The sequence below is a fragment of the Moschus berezovskii genome, chromosome 14 (assembly GCF_049115385.1).
Source record: "Moschus berezovskii isolate FMDL1 chromosome 14, NW_MosBer_1.0, whole genome shotgun sequence".
In the NCBI taxonomy this organism is placed as follows: domain Eukaryota; kingdom Metazoa; phylum Chordata; class Mammalia; order Artiodactyla; family Moschidae; genus Moschus; species Moschus berezovskii.
In genome coordinates, this window is record NC_142473.1 from 43,620,550 (window position 1) to 43,632,707 (window position 12,158).

The 12,158-nt window shown below is 41.3% G+C and overlaps 1 protein-coding gene across 3 annotated transcripts in view; it reads left to right on the forward strand.

Moving 5' to 3' along the window:
• The first annotated feature begins 9,741 nt into the window (after positions 1–9,741).
• BTBD10 (BTB domain containing 10) overlaps positions 9,742–12,158 on the forward strand; it is an 81,355-nt gene continuing 78,938 nt past the window's right edge. For all 3 annotated transcript variants that reach the window (XM_055423341.2, XM_055423342.2, XM_055423343.2), the window contains exon 1: positions 9,742–9,913. The gene's annotated coding sequence lies outside the window, so the exon portion shown is untranslated. The remainder of the gene's footprint in view (positions 9,914–12,158) is intronic.

Here is a 12,158-nt window from a genome sequence, read left to right on the forward strand (position 1 = left end):
GTGATTCATGGGGTCGCAAAGAGTCGGTCACGACTGAGCGACTGAACTGAACTGAAATGAATTTAAACATATTTTTTGTAGAAAAATCTTATGTATCCTTTGTTAATTGCTAAATTCTATATGGTTAATGTGAAAGGTATCTAAATGTTTATTATATTTTCTAATTGGTTAATTTTGGTATAGAGAAACATTGTCATTTTTCTAATTTTCTTTTATTACCAAGAAACTTGCTGAACTGTCTTATTAATTCTAATATCTTATTTACATTTGCTATTCTATGTAGATGATCATATAATCTCAAAAAATGACACTTTTCTCTCTTTTCTCCCTGTGATTACACCTATTTTTCTTTTTTTAATAGTACTATCTAGTACTTCAATACCATGTTAATGAGTGACGTGCTTCCTTATCATATTCTGGACTTTAATAGGAGTACACATATAATTTCTCAACAAGATGATGGCCTTTAAATATTGATGACATTCCCTTATGTAACTAGTTTTCTAACGGTTTTTTTTGAAATTATAAAAGAACCTTATAAAATATTGTTTCTCAAAAATATGTAACTTTTCACCTTTCGTTCATTAATGTAATAAATATTTTTGCATGCCTGGAATAAAATATACTTTATATTGATGTGTTTTTACTTTTTAAAATAGTAAAATTTATTGTACATACAAAATTTATTGTACATATATATATAGATTTTTAGGAAAAAAAACATTTACTCACTATTTAGATCATGAAAGAGAATATTGTTACTACCTCAGAAATTCCTTGTAAGCCCTTCCTAGATCACATTCCCTTCATCCTCACTTTATCATTATTCCTTTGCTCTTCTTTATAGAAAATCAATATCCCTTGATTAGATTGGAGGGTCTAATAAATATTTTTCATATTTATGCTCTGCATAGCAAAGGTTCTATTTTTCTAGCCTGTGGTGTCTATTTTCTCACTATCCATTATGGCTAAGCCCTTGCTCCTTAACAATATGGAGCAAGGGCTTTTTACCAGTCAACTTTTTATCCATTTAAAGGTACTCATCTCTGAATTGGTTTGGGTGAGCAAATTGCTCTAATAGATCCCAAATATATACCCACCTAAATTAAATAGAAGTTTCTTATGCACATAATATTACTGGAATGTTATACTACCAGGCAGGTGAACAATTCAATAGGATAGACAGGAACTCAACTTCTACCACGGTAGCCCTAAAGGTCACCTGACCAGATAAGTGGAAGTGAAAAAGGTAGGAATGCCATGTGGGAAGTTTTTACTGGTCAAGCCTGGGAAGGTGACATCATCTCTTCATATTTCACTGATTATAATACAGTCATGGAACCATACTTAATATTGTAAAGAAGGGTGGGACAGCTGAAAAATTAAGTCTCTGACTGGCTAGATGCTTCCCAGTAACGACTCTTTATTTTCTGTATAGTATGGTAAGTCTATATTTAACTCAAAAATCTACCGAAATTTTTGCAAAGTGACTGTAATATAATTATGTTCATGCCAGGACGGGGGACCCTGGTGGGCTTCTGTCTATGGGGTCACACAAAGTCGGACATGACTGAAGTGATGCAGCAGCAGCAGCAGCAGCACTGTGTAAGGACTCTTCTCCCTATTTTCATCCATACTTGTGTCTGATATGTTATTATATGCATTCCAGTGGGGAGGTAGTATATTTCATTGTGGTTTTGATTTACATTTACTTAATGACTAATGGAGAAGGCAATGGCAACCCACTCCAGTACTCTTGCCTGGAAAATTCCATGAGCGGAAGAGCCTGGGCTGCAGTCCATGGGGTCGCTGAGTTGGACACGACTGAGTGACTTCACTTTCACTTTTCCCTTTCATGCATTGGAGAAGGAAATGGCAACCCACTCCAGTGTTCTTGCCTGGAGAATCCCAGGGACGGGGGAGCCTGGTGGGCTGCCGTCTATGGGGTCACACAGAGTCGAACACGACTGAAGCGACTTAGCAGCACCAGCAACAGCAATGACTAATGACATTTAGCACTCTTTTCTGTGTTAATTAGCTATTTGTATGTCTGCATATAAATCTTTGCAAGTCTTTGCCATTTTAAAATTGGGTTGCCTTATTTATTAGTGAGTTGTAAGAGTTCTTTATATATTATGAGGTCACATCCTTTGTATGATTTGCAAACATTTTCTCTCAGTCTATGGTTTGTCTTTTCATCCTCTTAATACATTGGAGGGACCAATGCTAAAGCTGAAACTGCAATACTTTGGCCACCTCATGCAACGAGTTGACTCACTGGAAAAGGCTCTGATGCTGGGAAAGGTTGGGGGCGGGAGGAGAAGGGGACGACGGAGAATGAGATGGCTGGATGGCATCACCGACTCTGTGGACATGAGTTTGAGTGAACTCCGGGAGTTGGTGATGGACAGGGAGGCCTGGCGTGCTGTGATTCATGGGGTCGTGAAGAGTCGGACACGACTGAGCGACTGAATTGAACTGAACTGAACTGAACTATCTTTTGAAGGATAAACAAATTCTATTTTCAGTTCAGTTTTAGTGAAGCCCAATTTCAATTATTTCTTTTATGCTTTGTGATTTTGGTATCCTATCTAGGAATTCTTTGCCTAAACCAAATTGATCAAGATTTTCCCTCTAATTTCTTTTAGCAAATTTATAGTTTTTATATTTAGGTCCATGTTCCATTTAAAGTTAATTTCTTTTTGAGATAAGGATCTAAGTTTTTGTTTGTTTTAGCTTTTTTTTTTAATACAGATATCTAACTGTCCTGGCATCAAACACCATGATTTTAAAAAGACTATCTTTTCCTCATTGAAGTGAATGGTCTTGGCACATTTGCTGAAAATCAATCAACCATAAATGTAAGGATTCATTTCTGGACTCTCAGTTCTATTCCATTTATGTATTTGGTTAGCTCATTGCCAATACCACATCTTAAAAAAATTTTTTTATTGTAATACAGTTGATTTACAATGTTGAATATCACACTGTCTTGATTCCTATAGCATTGTAGTAAGTTTTGAAATCTTGAAGTGTTAAATTCTTCAGCTTTGTACTTTTTCATAATTCTTTTGGCTATTCTAGAACTTTTACATTTATACATAAATTTTTGGATTAGCTTGTCAATTTCCACAAAGAAAGTCTGAAAGCATTTGTCAAAAACTGTGAAAGATCTGAGATTTCACTCTATCACCAGCTAACAAGTTACAGAAAAAGTTAGCAAACTCTTACACTTAACCGAACATTCCAAGGTCTTTTTGTCCCAATTTCAATCTTCTTATTCTTTTTAATTGCTACTGTTCTCCCTACATAAGGGCTTCCCTGATGGCTTGATAGCTTGGCAGTAAAGAATCTGCCTGCAATGCAGGAGAGGAGGGTTCGATCCCTGAGTGGGGAAGATCCTCTGGAGGAGGGTGTGGCAATCCACTTCAGTATTCTTGCCTGGGAAATCCCATGGACAGAAAAGCCTGGTGGGCTGTGGTCCATGGATCACAAAGAGTCGGTCATGGCTAAAGCATGCATGCGACTAAGCACCCTACAGAATATTGAGTTTAGCAATTTATATGCCTTTGTTGATCTTTCCATAGGAATGCCCTTTCCTACCATAGCTTCAAGCCAGACTCCTATGTATTCTTTACAACCTCTAAGACAAACATTCTTTTCCTCCCCTTTTCTGCACCTTCTTCATACTTTCAGTTGGAAGTCATCTTTCCTATTTCTGACCTCCCATAGTGCAATGTCTCTCTGTATGACTCACCTTGTTTTTCTTTTGTTATTTAATTACACATTTCATTTTTTTTCAGTAGAACCTGTATATTGATAATGTCTGTTATCTCCCCTTACATTCTTACACACGGTCTTGAATCAATAAATATATTTGCTGAATAGAGATACAGATATTTTTTTGTGTGTATGATTTTCCTGTTCCTGATGTTAGGTGACTAGATGGACCTTTGTTGGCAAAGTAATGTCTCTGCTTTTTAATATACTATTATATTTGCTGAATAGAGATACAGATATTTTTTTGTGTGTATGATTTTCCTGTTCCTGATGTTAGGTGACTAGATGGACCTTTGTTGGCAAAGTAATGTCTCTGCTTTTTAATATACTATCAAGGTTGGTCATAACTTTCCTTCCAAGGAGTAAGCGTCTTTTAATTTCATGGCTGCAATCAGCATCTGCAGTGATTTTGGAGCCCCAAAAAATAAAGTCTGACACTGTTTCCACTGTTTTTCCATCTATTTCCCATGAAGTGATGGGACCAGATGCCGTGATCTTTGTTTTCTGAATGTTGAGCTTCAAGCCAACCTTTTCACTCTTCTCTTTCACTTTCCTCAAGAGGCTTTTGAGTTCCTCTTCACTTTCTGCCATAAGGGTAGTGTCATCTGCATATCTGAGGTTATTGATATTTCTCCCAGCAATCTTGATTCCAGCTTGTGCTTCTTCCAGCCCAGCATTCCTCATGGTCCGTCTAGTCAAGGCTATGGTTTTTCCCGTGGTCATGTATGGATGTGAGAGTTGGACTGTGAAGAAAGCTGATCGCCGAAGAATTGATGCTTTTAAACTGTGGTGTTGGAGAAGACTCTTGAGAGTCCCTTGTACTGCAAGGAGATCCAACCAGTCCATTATAGAGGAGATCAATCCTGGGTGTTCATTGGAAGGACTGATGCTAAAGCTGAAACTGCAATACTTTGGCCACCTCATGCGACGAGTTGACTCACTGGAAAAGACTCTGATGCTGGGAAAGGTTGGGGGCGGGAGGAGAAGGGGACGACAGAGAATGAGATGGATGGATGGCATCACCGACTCTGTGGACATGAGTTTGAGTGAACTCCGGGAGTTGGTGATGGACAGGGAGGCCTGGCGTGCTGTGATTCATGGGGTCGTAGAGAGTCGGACAGGACTGAGCGACTGGAACTGAACTGAACTGAACTGATGTTAGGTGACAGTGCTTAAGTAGTACAAAGAAATCCGAGGCTTTAAAGTTAAATAGGATTCTGGGTATGTGGCTTTTCATTCGATCTCTGAACAAATATTCAACCAGAGGTCTACCTTATCTGCCTTGGAAACAACCTTGTGTTAGCATGCTATGAGGTACGATAATATTGGCAACTGAAAAAACTTGTCTGTTCATTGTTTGTCTATGAAACTTTCTATTTCTGTTTTGACCTCTTTGATATATAGATTGATATTGCAGAAAGAAGACTTGTATAAAGGGTCTGAACCTTAGTTCATTCATTCAGCTAGCATTTATAAATTATTGTACAAAAGTTTTTGATCAATAGCATTATCCACTAGATGTAAAGCTGCTACTATGCCCCCAAATTAATATATAAAAAGTTGCTTTTTTAAAAAAAAAAAGTGATAGCTTTATTAGATTTTCTTTTCTTTTAAAAAAATAATAGAATAAAATGAACTGTAGGTCCCTCAAAGTAAGGTACAATAACTTGACCTGATTCTAAAATGGAATAAAAGTTCCATACTTCATCTGAATGAAATCTTTCACTAATTCTTCCAATGTTCCCTGGAAAATTCCTAGAATTTGGAATTGTTACTGTTTCAGTCACCAAGTCGTGTCTGCCTCTTTGTGACTCCGTGGAAACCAGGCCTCCCAGTCCCTCACCATCTCCCGGAGTTTGCCCAAGTTCATATTTGCTGAAGTGGTGATGCCATCCAACCATCTCATCCTCTGTCACCCTCTTCTCCTTCTGCCTTCAATCTTTCCTAGCATCAGGGTCTTTTCCAATGAGTCAGCTCTTTGCATGAAGTGGCCAAAGTATTGATGCTTCAGCTTCAGTCCTTCCCATGAGTATTCAGGGTTGATATCCTTTAGGACTGACTGGTTTGATCTCCTTGCTGTCAAAGGGACTCTCAAGAACTGTGTGAATTATGCTAAGCAGAGTACCTGACTGGCACACAAAACAGTTTGAAGTACTTTTTCTAAAATTTTTAATTAAAAAAGTTGAGGTATAATTTACATTATTTTCAGGTGTATAACATAATAACTCAGTATTTGTTTATGACTTTTAATTTTCCTTTTGTTAGGCTTATTTGTATGGAGAGTTCAGTTCAGTTCAGTTCAGTCGCTCAGTTGTGTCCGACTCTCTGTGACCCCATGAATCACAGCACGCCAGGCCTCCCTGTCCATCACCAACTCCCAGAGTTCACCCAAACTCATGTCCATAGAGTCAGTGATGTCATCCAGCCATCTCATCCTCTGTCGTCCCCTTCTCCTCCCGCCCCCAACCTTTCCCAGCATCAGAGTCTTTTCCAGTGAGTCAACTCGTCGCATGAGGTGGCCAAAATATTGCAGTTTCAGCTTTAGCATCAGTCCTTCCAATGAACACCCAGGATTGATCTCCTCTATAATGGACTGGTTGGATCTCCTTGCAGTCCAAGGGACTCTCAAGAGTCTTCTCCAGAACCACAGTTCAAAAGCATCAATTCTTCAGCGATCAGCCTTCTTCATAGTCCAACTCTCACATCCATACATGACCACGGGAAAAACCATAGCCTTGACTAGACGGACCTTTGTTGGCAAAGTAATGTCTCTGCTTTTTAATATACTATCTAGGTTGGTCATAACTTTCCTTTCAAGGAGTAAGCGTCTTTTAATTTCATGGCTGCAATCAGCATCTGCAGTGATTTTGGAGCCCCCAAAAATAAAGTCTGACACTATCTCCACTGTTTTTCCATCTATTTCCCATGAAGTGATGACCAGATGCCATGATCTTTGTTTTCTGAATGTTGAGCTTCAAGCCAACCTTTTCACTCTCCTCTTTCACTTTCATCAAGAGGCTTTTGAGTTCCTCTTCACTTTCTGCCATAAGGGTGGTGTCATCTGCATATCTGAGGTTACTGATATTTCTCCCAGTAATCTTGATTCCAGCTTGTGCTTCTTCCAACCCAGCGTTCCTCATGATGTCCTCTGCATATAAGTTAAATAAGCAGGGTGACAATATACAGCCTTGACGTACTCCTTTTCCTATTTGGAACCAGTCTGTATGGAGAGTAGGGTGAGACAAATGTATGTATAGTATACATATACATGTGTGTGTGCTTAGTCGCTCAGTTGTGTCCGACTCTTTGTGACTCCATGGACTATAGCCCACCAGGCCCCTCTGTCCACAGAATTTTCCAGGCAAGAATACTGGAGTGGGTTGCTATTTCCTTCTCCAGGGTATCTTCCCCACCCAGGAATCCAACCCATATCTACTGCTTTGCAGGCAAATTCTTTAACCTGCTGCACCACCTGGGAAGGTTGGATAGTAGGAAAATAATGTCTAAAGGGAGATTGGCAGAAATACTATAGTAGAATATCAGGGTCTCTCTTTGGGAAATAAAAAGTGAAAACTGTTCAGTCATATCTGACTCTCTGTGATCCCATGAACTGTAAACCTGTCTGGCTTCTCTGTCCATGAAATTCTCCAGGCAAGAATATTGGAGTGGGCAGTTATTTTGTTCTCCAGGGTATCTTACTGACCCAGGGATCTGACCCAAGGATCTAACCCAGGTCTCCTGCACTGCAGGCAGATTGATTATCATCTGAGCCACCAAGGAAGCCCCTCTTTAGGCAATAATAGCTTTTATTTTGATACAGGGAAATAATTCCTGTTTGACAGATCTCACGAACCTTAACTTCGACTGTAGAATTTCTTCTCTTGATCTTGCCTTACAGAAGAAAGCCATGATAATACATAAAGGTCAATGGGGTGTTTGTTGTTGTTTTGTTGCCTGAGGGTTTTCTTGAAGTTTCTCCATGAGATATACCTGTATCACAAAACTATTAGATTTTCTTTCTTAGAAATTTTTGAAGATTTCCACATTAGCAGAATATGGCAATGATAATTTGGTGTACTATGACAATAACCTGTTTCCCTGGTGGCTCAGATGGTAAAGAATCTGCCTGCAATGCAGGAGACAGGGGTTTCATCCCTGGGTTGGGAAGATCCCCTGGAATAGGGACTGGCTACCCACTGCAGTCAGAGAAGGCAATGGCACCCCACTTCAGTACTCTTGCCTGGAAAATCCTATGGATGGAGGAGCCTGGTGGGCTACAGTCCATGGGGTCACTAAGAGTCTGGCACGACTGAGCGATTTCACTTTCACTTTCATGTATTGGAGAAGGCAATGGCAACCCACTCCAGTGTTCTTGCCTTGAGAATCCCAGGGACAGGGGAGCCTGGTGAGCTATCGTCTACGGGGTCGCATAGAGTCGGACACGACTGAAGCGACTTAGCAGCAGCAGCAGCAGCACCAGCACCCACTCCAGTATTCTTTCCTGGAGAATTCCATGGACAGAGGAGCCTGGAGGGTTACAGTTCATGGGGTCCCAAAGAGTGGAACACGACTGGGAGACTAACACAAATATGACAATAACCTGTTTCCCTTAGGTCTCTCATATGTAGGTGGCCTGAGATGTGGACAAGGATGTGCACTATCCTCTACTGCACAGGTCAACTGCTCATCTCCATAAACACTCGTTTGAAAAAAACATTTTTGTTATCACATGTAGGAGTCACGGAGTTTTCTCTTCCCAACTAAACAGTGATTAACAGATTTTCAATAAAGTTCTTTCCGCAAAATCTGTTTTCATAGCAAATTACTCAAACCCGGTCCTCTCCCTCTTCGCTTCCTCTGGGGAACGAAAGACCCTCCCACTCTTCTCAGAACTGGGGAACTCTTACCTAAGCTTCAAGTTTCAGCTCAAATGTCATTCCCTGGTGGAGATTTCCTCAACATGGCAGGCCAAGTCGGTTCCTTCCTCTCACAGCTTATAACTTGGCCTTTATCACAGTTTCCCTTTTTACTTCCCTGGTGGCTCAGACGGTAAAGCGTCTACCTACAATGCGGGAGACCCGGGTTCAAACCCTGGGTCGTGAAGATCTCCGGGAGAAGGAAATGGTAACCCACTCCAGTATTCTTGCCTGGAAAATCCCATGGATGGAAGAGCCTGGTAGGCTACAGTCCATGGGGTCGCAAAGAGTCGGACACGACTGAGAGACTTCACTTTCTTTACCACAGTTAACAGGATTATCTGTTTCAGGGTGGGTCTCGCTCCCAGGGCGTGAGCTTTGAGATCGGAGACCTTCTTTCATTTTTTCCATTTGTGTAGTCCAGCATGTGACAGACAGTGAAGATGAGTGACCGACACCCTATGACTGGCAACCTGTCGCAAGGAGCAATATCTCACCCACGTTGCTATCGATGTTCCAGAGGCCCAGCTGCACAAGTTCCAGCTGGTACACGGATTCCCGCTTACCCAGTGTTTAAAAACAAACAACTGCGGACGGTAGGAAATAGAGGATGACTCTGACGAAAACCGCTTTTCCTGAACTCAGACGGGTTAATAACCGCCCGCTGAGCCGGCAAAGGAGTTCGGAGTTCACCGAGTTGAGGAAAACGCTTTCCTTGAGTAAACTAAGCGTCCTTAAGGTATTTCTCCAACTCTGGGATGTCCGCTTTTTTCTAACGGTAACAAGAAATCAAGGGAAAATGTGGTATTCAAAGATTTGGAGGTGACAGCTCGCAGCCACTCAGGCTCGAGGATCGCTGTAGATTCCGAGCTGACGTTTGTGGACACAAGCGCTTCCCCTGTTGTGGCACCAGCCCCCAGGCTGAACGCCCACCCCAGGCTGCCACTCCCTCAACCGCCGGCACCCTCTGCGCCCCGCCCAACTACTGGGCGGTGAGGCTCCATTCTCGCGACGACTCAGCTAATCTCGCCTCTTCGATCTGAGGGATCTCGCGAGAAGCAGCCTGGAGCCGGCCTGTAACCCGCTGGGGCGGCTTTAGTAGCCGCAGCCGCTCGAGCGGCCGTAGCCGCAGACACCTCTCTGGAGGATCTAGTTGGGGAGGAAGCGGAGGTGTCGCTGGCCCTGGCCTGTGCCTGGACACTCAAAGGGGACTACAGGTTCGAGGGTGACTGGACTCAGTTGGGGAACTCAGTGGGGGCGGCGCCGGAGCCTGGGCTTGGTCGGGGCGAAGGAGGAAGGGGGCGGAGGGCGAATCTGGGCTCCAGAGCTCAGCTGCTGTGGCGGTGGTCTGGGCGTCCCAGATCCTGCTGGGGGACCGTGGGTGGGGTTCTGGGCTCCGGCCGCTGGCTCCCAGTTCGGAGAGGCAGCGAAGGGACTTGGGTTTCGGGGATGCTGTTTTTGGGTTGGAAGTTCTGAGGCCTTTCCCCAGAGATGAAGGCGATACCCTCAACCCTCTTTCCCAGGGCAGGGGAGCCCTGTGCCCCGCCCCTTTTCTGTCATTCTGGGTTAACGCCGCGACATCCTTAGGAGGGCGCATCACAATAGGGGCTAAGTTGGCCCCAGTCTCTCTTTGGGTGAAGAGGAGTGAGACCCCAATAAGGTGTTGCTTGGTTTTATGCTGTAACGATATTACGTGCGGTAAAGCTTTGTTTTCCCAAAATTTGCACAGAAAAGCTGCTTTTTTTTTCTTCTTCAGATACAAGTCTCTTGACACCCTTTATCCTCTTGAATGGGGTGCAGGGAGGTTAGACATCACGTAACTTGTTAGTGTGGGGGCAGCGTGACCATCATTTGGCCGCAGATATTTCCTGCTAATTTTTCTCCTTAGTACTTTGAGTCCGTGATGAAAAGTCACTAGTCCAGACATGCTAGAGCATCAGTCTCTTGTCACTTTATGCATTTAGCATATACAGTTTATTTAAACTTTTTTTTTTTTACTCTTTAAGAGTCTTCATGCCTTTTATTTAAATTAACATCAGAGAAAAATAACAGTATATTGATTTTCTTTGTACAACTGGTATCCCCACCCCCGTACACAAATTTGATCAAGACTTTTTAGAGAGGGGGTTATAGATAAATTTTGAATGAAATAGACTGTAGAAATTGGAATAAGAGATATAATGAGTGCAACTGTAAGGGCCAAAAAGGTTTGTATACTGGAGAACCCTTCTAGGACTGAAGCCCAGTCTTTGAAAGTGAGGACTATAGTCATTAGGATACAAAGCAGAAAGCCATAGAAATAACTTGGGAGAGGATTTGATGGTGGACAAAGACTATTAAAAAAGTGTGTGAGAAGAATTGTTTTTGAAGGTGTCTATGTGTTTTCATAAATTTCTCTAACATCTCTCAGAATTTATGGCCTAACTGCTATTGTTATACATGAAGAGAAAGTGGGAAGGGAGGTTCTGAAGCTTGGAGTGTGACAAGGAAGTGGAGTAACATAGGTTCAATCAGGAAAACTTTCAGTGTCTTGACAAATGTTTTTGAATTTTCACCTTTTTTTTTTCTCCTAGAAAAACTTTCAGGTGGGCTTTTTACATTCTGTATGTTACCCTTCCACCAGTGTGAATTTTTTTCTTTCTCAACCTTCTAAGTCTTGTAAAAAAATTTTTTTTATTATTAACTATGAAGTTGCAAACCAATATGTCCTGCTTTGTGCGTTTATACATTAGGTGACTTGTTGAAGTGATCTGGAAAATATGCACCTTTCAGCAAACTTGCATGCTTCAGATACTAGGCATATGAAAATAAAAATGAGTGAAATACACTAGAGAGCTTATGCCTAATGTAAAGAGGACTATCAAGTTCTCAGGTTCACTTGATTAGCACAGTAATGAATTTGGGCCCAGTCTTCAACCTTCTCAAGAGAACACAGGAAATCTAGATTTTTGCTTGCCATTCTCCTGACTTTTAAAAATATTGACAACTACTTGAAACAGTTAAAAATAACTTCATGTGGCTCAACCAAACCAAACCTGTCAGTTATTGTATCCTGCTCTCTAGGTTTGGAGCTCTGTTATAAGTAAAAATTAATAATTGTACAACTGAAAAAGATTTTAAAGCAAGTATGCCAATTAGTTTGCAGTTTCAAAACTAGGAGTACTTGGGGGGAAAATACCAGTTCTAACTGAAAGCAGTTAAGTTTAATAGCCTTTAAATGTGGTTGGGCAAATTGAACTGATGCTTAGTAATATTTTAAATAATTTAAATTTTTAAATATTTTAAAAGGTATTTCCTTGTGTGGAAATAAGAGAAGGGAGATACTCTCAGTATATATGATTTAATAACTCAGGGTTTTGAGCAAAGCTGATTTGTAGGTTTCTTGAATTGATATATTGAGAAGCTTTTTATTGTACTTGTGATTAGTACTTAAAATCTAGGAGACCCTCATCTGTGGTTTTG